This window comes from Bombina bombina, chromosome 1 (assembly GCF_027579735.1).
Source record: "Bombina bombina isolate aBomBom1 chromosome 1, aBomBom1.pri, whole genome shotgun sequence".
NCBI classification, from domain to species: Eukaryota; Metazoa; Chordata; class Amphibia; order Anura; family Bombinatoridae; genus Bombina; species Bombina bombina.
The window spans coordinates 1,009,980,637-1,009,988,151 of NC_069499.1; the positions used below are offsets into that span (position 1 = coordinate 1,009,980,637).

At 34.5% G+C, this 7,515-nt stretch overlaps 1 long non-coding RNA gene across 1 annotated transcript; it reads right to left on the minus strand.

Moving 5' to 3' along the window:
• Window positions 1–2,641: 2,641 nt before the first annotated feature.
• Window positions 2,642–3,357, minus strand: LOC128640762 (uncharacterized). The gene is made up of 3 exons (XR_008399389.1): window positions 3,279–3,357; window positions 2,805–2,979; window positions 2,642–2,710 (listed from the first exon to the last, which is right to left on the minus strand). It is a non-coding gene; the product is annotated as an uncharacterized LOC128640762 (long non-coding RNA).
• Between the last annotated feature and the right edge of the window lie 4,158 nt (window positions 3,358–7,515).

Sequence of the window (7,515 nt, forward strand, 5' to 3'; positions counted from 1 at the left end):
AATGTCCCTTTAATGAGCTGATATGCAATATTTAAATTTATCTTAAGACATCTGTCTAAACATTGTTAATATGCATTGTTGCCCACCCACAAATAAGTAGATATTTCACATTAATGCTTTGCTGATCATAAACCTATGCATCTCGTTTGTGCAAACTTAGGATAACATGAGAACCATATATTATTATTAAAGTCCTTTTTTATTTTAGATTAAAATCTACTCTGTCTGAATCATGGAAGATTAGATTCTTTGTCATTTCCATTTCAATAAAAATGAAATAGCCATCACAAGCTATAAACTAAAACTAAGTTCTTTTTCAAAAATATGCTGTCATGTGTGAATATGAAAAATATATTTAAATATATGTTTTATATACATATAAAAGGGACATTAAACCCAAAAGATATTTACTTTTATACACTACTCATTATTGCATATTCGATCCCGTTATATGAATATACGTTTGTTCTGTGTGAGAACCTTGTTTGTAAAATGTCCACTTATCTCCATCCTTTCGTGGAGCTTTTAAATGATTCAGTTCATACTCTTAAAGGGACAGTATACTATAATATTTTGAGAAATTAATGTGTTTAAAATTCCTTATTATTTTATTATCAGCAGAGTATATAATGCATGAAATTAAATGGTTCATGTTGGTATATGAATTATTATAGTGAAGTGAAAAACACAAATATGTGTATTAGCTTGGATAGATAGTCTGATCTCCTAACTTAATCCTATGTTTAGACATATACGTACTTCTTAAATGTGCCAAACAATCAACATCAAACATTTGTAATTTGTATTACCTTATGTATTGTATGCCCCACTGTAAGTGAAATATCTTACAATGGCTGTATTTATACAGCTTTGCCTTAAAGGGACATTAAACAAGAATATTTTCTTTCCTGATTTAGATGGTTAATACAATTTTAAACAACTTTATAATTTACTTCTATTATCTCATTTGATTTTATCTCTTGATATTCTTTCCTGAAAAGCATATCTAGATTGGCTCATGTGCTGCTGATTGGTGGCTGCACATAGATGCCTTATGTAATTGGCTAACCCATGTGCATTGCTATTTCTTTAAGAAAGGATAGCTAAAGAATGAATCAAATTAGATAATAGAAGTAAATTTGAATGTTGTTTAAATTTGTATTCTATGCATGAATCATGAAATAAAATTTTGGGTTTAATGTCCCTTTAAGGACAAAACCATTAGGAATAGGTGGAGTTAACATTGGACAAATAAACTAAATTAAAATAAAGGGTAACGGAAATGCCTATAGAAATGTGATACACTACAACAGGTCAAGAGTATAATTGTGATACATTTTATTTTGATAAATCTATAGTTAAATGACCCTTCAAATGACTCCACTAGAGTGAAAACTCATCAATATGGCATACAATAACTAGCTTGGTATAAATGTTAAATTAACTTACGTTTTATTTAAAGATAATTTAAACTATATTACCTTGCAAATAATGAAAGTATAATAACCTATATTTATTTTAAGAATGTTTTTTGGATACCTAAGAAAGATTATAGAGATTAGAATGTAAATATAACATTAAACTACACTGTCACTTTAATGTAAGAAGTTAAACACTTTCATTTCTTAAAAGTGAAATGAGCAAAGTTGTTATGTATAATTTATACTGCATATCCTCATCATAAACATTTTATGATTTTGACATCTATAAATCACACAATCAAATCATAGATGGCTGTATCTAACTCCACCTTAAATGTTGTAAGATACTTGACTTTAACATTATCTGCTTAAGCTGTGTTGATATTTTTTCATTCAATAAATTAATCAAAATTAGTATATTTGATATCAGGCATGTGCTTGTAAAATAGATACTTTAACAGTCATGGGACTAATATTTTGTTTACATGTCAGAATATTAGATGGATGTATTTCTTCTTATCTTACTGTGATAGAGATATGTATCAAATAATATGTATTTTAATAAATAAAATTGAAAAATATAGTATGTAAATACATTTATTTATTTTAGAAAAAAAAAGAGATTTCGGAATTCATCAAAAATGAAAATCTGAAAAAGAAAGAAAAGAAATATTCAAAACATTAGTCAACTAGGTTATTTAATGAACACATGTCTAAAAATATTCATTAAATCTAATAATTGTAAATTCATCTTCTGTCTATGCTCTAACATGTATTGTTTGTCTTAATATTAAAAACAGGTTCATACTGGAGATCTATATCTATCCAATTTGAAATTAATAACATTAAATTGTCTAATCAATATTTGAATTATACATATTAGCATTTAAAATTAGACAAAATAATGCATATCAAATTTTGAATAAAAATAAATTATTCTATTGTATGAGGGACATAACTGAACATAATATTTAATGTCCCTTCAAATAATAATATACCTAAATGTCAACTATAAAATGTATCCCTTTATCTGTCTGATTAGTCATAATTTGAGTCCTCTCTAGCACAAAGTAGGGGTAATGTATATAAAATAAACATATTCTAAAATAGGACATGTATATATTCTGAATTCTTTGAACATTATTCCTCTTATGATTCTTAAATAGCATGCATTGTGCAAACTAACCTGGATGTATGGTCTTTGAAAGGCAATTCTATTCAAAATATCAGTTTATCTTCATTAGGTGTCCTATTCATCATTTTCAAAAGAGAGGATTGTGAAATACCATCTAAAAAATAAAAATAACATTATGAACCATAAGTGTCTCCCATTGGATACATCCTGCATCCCCAGTCTTGTTCCAGAGAATTGTGGCCACTTACAGTGTGAACGTGTCTTTGTATGTTTTTCTAACTCAGCACAATTGAAAGACAATGACATAGACATGATCACATTGGTATTCTTCACTTTCAGTCTGGGATTTTTCACTTTCAGTCAGGGATTCTTCACTTTCAGTCTGGGATTCTTCACTTTCAGTCTGTAGATGAAGTCATCTCCCTAATGGAAAATAAAGTGTAAATAAAATCATTAATAAAAATGTGTGACTTGGTTCTGCATCCCCCCCCCCCCGTAACCATTTCTTAAACTATTTAAGTGTGAAGCTGAGTCATTCATTGTGCAGACCTAACCTAACCTCTGATGTATGACTTTGAAGCATATAGTATTGCTAGAGTATCCCTTTCTGACTATCTAAAAATCTAATAATGTGTAAACTAAATACTACATTTAAAATTGTATGCCATATGATGGATCATTGTGCAACCCCCCTCCCCAGTCCATACATTGTGTATACTTACCATCTGATGTTGTCTTTGAAAATCAGGTGGCAAAGTCATTACAGGAGCCAATGCCAGAATCATCTGATGTATAAATTACCTATGATAAGAAAAATAAAAAATTAGATTTTAATATAAAAATTTGTTGAACAATCTTAACATGTTTGCACAATTTTCTACTTCTCATTTCCCTAAATTTCACACATATATTCACAATGCTCCTATATAACTTCTAGTATTTACTGTCTGAAGCTGCGGTTGATGTTTGCTCTTACATTGAGCCCCTCATCCCAGAATGGCCCCTCTAGAACTGGGTCGTCCTCCTCATCTTGGAGGAGGTCTTGGGGCACCTGGACGGCCTGCAGCATCACAGCCCGCTGAGCTATGTTATGCAGGACGCTGCAGGCTATAACAATCTTTGCCACCTTACTAGGGCTGTATTGGAGGGCTCCTCCAGACCTGTCTAGGCATCGTAACCGCATTTTGAGGAGCCCAAACATCCTCTCCACTACAGCCCTAGTCCGCTTGTGCGCCCGATTATAGCGCACCTGGGCGTCGTTAGCTGGGTTACGTATAGGCGTAATGAGCCAAGGCCGGCTCATGTAACCAGAGTCATCTATAAATAATGAACATAACAAAATGTCAAATATTACAATATATTTTTATAAGATACAATGCATTTGTGTACACGAAAATTGCATAAACTAGACATTTGATAAAAGAGAAATAAATGGTTAAATTGCATCCTATAGCTGCACATTTAAGCTAGGACATGCTACATATGTGTTTTTGCATAAACTAGACATTTGCTAAAAGAGAAATAAATGGTTAAATTGCATCCTATAGCTGCACATTTAAGCTAGATCATGCCACATATCTGTTTGAAGCTAAAACTAGACATTGCAGAAAGAGACAATTAAATGGTTAAAGTGCATCCTATATTTGAACATTTAAGCTAGGACATGCTACATATGCGTTTTTCGCATAAACTAGAAATTTGCTAAAAGAGAAATAAATGGTTAAATTGCATCATATAGCTGCACATTTAAGATAGGACATGCTACATATCTGTTTGGAGCCAAAACTAGACATTTGCTGAAAGAAACAATTAAATGTTTAAAGTGCATCCTATGAGGCATATTTAACAAATGTCTGTCAGACCTGATCCGACAGTGTGGATCAGGTCCGACAGACATCGCTGAATGCGGAGAGCAATACACTCTCCATATTCAGCATTGCACCAGCAGCTCACAAGAGCTGCTGGTGCAACGCCGCCCCCTGCAGACTCGCGGCTAATGGGCCGCCAGCAGGGGGTGTCAATCAACCCGATTGTACTCGATCGGGATGATTTCCGGCGATTCTTGTCCGCCTCATCAAAGCAGACGGACAGGGTTATGGAGCAGTGGTCTTTAGACAGGGCCTCAAGCTCCGTACGGCCCCAGAATCTGCACATTTAAGCTAGGACATGCTACATATGCATTTGGAGCTAGAACTAGACATTTGCTAAAAGAGAAATAAATGGTTAAATTGCATCCTATAGCTGTACATTTAAGCTAGGACATGCTACATATCTGTTAGGAGCTAAAACTAGACATTTGCTGAAAGAGACAATTAAATGGATAAAGCGTATTTTATATCTGCACATTTAAGCTAGGACATGCTACATATGCGTTTGGAGCTAAAACTAGACATTTGCTAAAAGAGAAATAAATGGTTAAATTGCATCCTATAGCTGCACATTTTGCTCATTACACAAACACAACTGTTTTTGAAGATTACAGTGGCAATTGTCTAACTAATTAACCATGTTGTGCACAAGTACTCACCAACGAGCCACCCATGGGGAAACTGTCTGCCCTCAAACTGCCGCCACAAGGACGACTACCTGAGGTTACAGGCATCATGACAAGCCCCACCGAAATTCGCACACACATTCATAATCCGCATCCGTGCGTCACAAACGAACTGCACGTTGAGACTATGAAAGTGTTCACAATTTCGGAAGGGCTGGTCATCTGCTGGAGCACGCAGCACAATGTGGGTGCAATCTATTGCTCCCAAGACATTGGGCATTCGAGCTATTGCATAGAATTCCCTCTTCAGGCTCCTCCAATCACCATCATTTTGAGGGAATCCTATATAAAGCTTACAAACTCATACCATGGCGTCCAGAAAATTGTCAAAAACCACAGAGAAGGTACACTGAGACAGCCCATGCATGTACCCCTCTCCGGATTGAAAACTTCCGGAGGCCAGGATGTGTATGCAACTTAGCATCTTGGTCATGCCAGGGATTGCAGTCTGCATACGTTTACGTGGCTCCAGATGAGGTTTAAGTACATCGTAAAGGCTAATGAGCTGTTCACGATTGAGCCTATTCTTGTCATAAACCTTGAAGTCGCTCATGTTATCCAAGGTGGGCCTCACCCTTTCAACACGAGGACCTCTAATCAGACGAGCCCTACGTCTCTCTTGGAGACGCCGAGCACGCCTGATTCTGCTGTACAAAACTCGTGCAACAGCACCAACTAACTGTGGATCATCCATATTTGCCAAGCCAAACAGCACAAAGCCAAACAGCAGAGCAAACACACAAGGAGTAACAAGGTATGCAAACACACAGAACCGATTTGATACAATGTCGATCACAAGGGACGCTTTGGCCATGTTGTTTGAGGGATTTATAGTGCAATATGTCCAATGGTAGCGTGTTCTTAATGATTGCGGATTGTATACACTTGATTGTATGTGAGCAGCGCAAATGCTTTCAAAGTAGGCGGATTTTATTGTGTTTGATTAAATTTATTTTGCCACCAATGAATCGTAATGTGAAAGTGTAAAATCTAACATATACAGTGCACCTTCGTAATGTTTGTTCATCTGCGTAATAAATACTTATTAAACGCGATCTTATAGTAAAAAGCACACGTCCAGGCTAACATGAATGAAAGTGCATACTTGTGTATAATGTGTGCATAGACATGGCATAGAATCTGATCAATCAATGTTGCTGCAATATTGTTTCAAAACGATAAAGTAATGGCTGACATCTATAATATTCTATTTATAAGCGATTGGCGAGATGTCAATATTTTACGTCTCCGATTGATATCGCAATAATAATGAATATCTTCCAACCCTCTTGTTTACGTATATGTAGTACTGAGTGAGAAACTGCTGAAACGGGCGGTACAGTCCTAATGCTGTAATATGTATGGTTGAAGCTTAGAATGACATCATCATATTAGCAACCTGTCTGTCTAGTTTGCAAATCTTCGTGGTGTTGTTGTATTTTGCAACATTCTTATTGTGTGATGATTAAAAAGATAAATATGTGCTTTGTTGTTGTCTGATGCGTGTTATGTACATCTATGTATGTAAGTGACAGCTCTAATATTTTCTAATGATGTGTTATTATTGTACGTAATTCCTAATGGTATATTATAAGTGAATCGTGATGTTAAAGGGACACTAAATCCATAATTGATCTTTCATGATTCCGAGAGAGAATCCAGTGTTAACCAACCTTCCAATGTAGTTGTATGATGTAAATGTGTTCATTGTTTATATGTGTTTTTTGCCAGAATATCAATGCACATGTATGAGTCAATGGCAAAAGGCATGTATGTGCATCCATCAATCAATCATCATCTAGTGAGCCTATGTAGGTATGCTGTTCATCCAAGCATATGATTTTAATAAATGAAATGCTATAATATACGTAAATAAGATGTGTTTACAATTGGCTACTGTTTGTGAATAACGAAATGTAATAAATAATTTTCTATCCGTTTAAATATGATTTAATTTTTTTAAACCGATTTCGTATTGGTGATGATAGAATTGATGGTGATTTCTAGTTGATGTAATGTAATTTCCTTTAAGAATTTGATGTTGTAGTGATGTTCACACAAGTAAAAGTCATAACTCCATAGGGAAATAGTAATTTCTTCATCTATTTGTCATAGCGGAACTAACGCAAGAATGAATAAATTAGCTCCACAATTCTAACACTGGTATTACGAGTAGTAAAGTAAAAAATGTTTTCGTGCTTTAGGTAAATCTGCCGGTCACGTGCACGAGCACGTATTCCCCATAGAAGTCAATGAGGGAGAGAAATAAAATCCAACACTTGTGTTGAGCGTAAAGTGAGTGACGTCATGTCCTTCTGTGAAAAAGTAGCTAAATCGTGTTAATTTCATAATAAAAATATGTTTTGTGTAGGTAATATGCTGTATATTGTTTGTATGTATTGATT